We start from the raw sequence: 508 nt of genomic DNA on the forward strand, positions 1-508 counted from the left end.
AGTTTTCAAATATTAAAACTAAAATGTTTGGAGTAATCCAAATATTGCATAGGTAATTGTGGCAGAGAAACCAAACTTTGATAAAGTGCTTAAAGGCTCTAAAATAAATAAAACAGTAGCTTAAACATTTAAATAAATGGCTTTCATAATTTATAGAGTATTAAACTATTTTAATTAGGTGTGGAATTTTTGTGGCAGTGGTAAAACTAGTCCCACTAATTTAGGTGCTTTTGTATATATTTTGTAAAACAAAATTAAATGAGCATAATGATAAAACAATAAAGTAAAATTACTAAAATAAAAGGAAAACAAACCCCCTCCCGACTGGGCCTTGGCCCAGTTAGCCGTGCGGCCCAGCTAGCCAACCGGCCCAACCGCACCCCCTCTCTGGCCTACAAGGCCACCTCTCCCACATCCGTAACCCTAACCCCCGATCCCCCCACTAGCAGCCGCTCAACCCCACCTCGTCCTCCCCCTTCCCCGATCCAGAATTGGATCGGGGCGCTCG

This window comes from Triticum dicoccoides, chromosome 2A (assembly GCF_002162155.2).
Source record: "Triticum dicoccoides isolate Atlit2015 ecotype Zavitan chromosome 2A, WEW_v2.0, whole genome shotgun sequence".
In the NCBI taxonomy this organism is placed as follows: Eukaryota; Viridiplantae; Streptophyta; class Magnoliopsida; order Poales; family Poaceae; genus Triticum; species Triticum dicoccoides.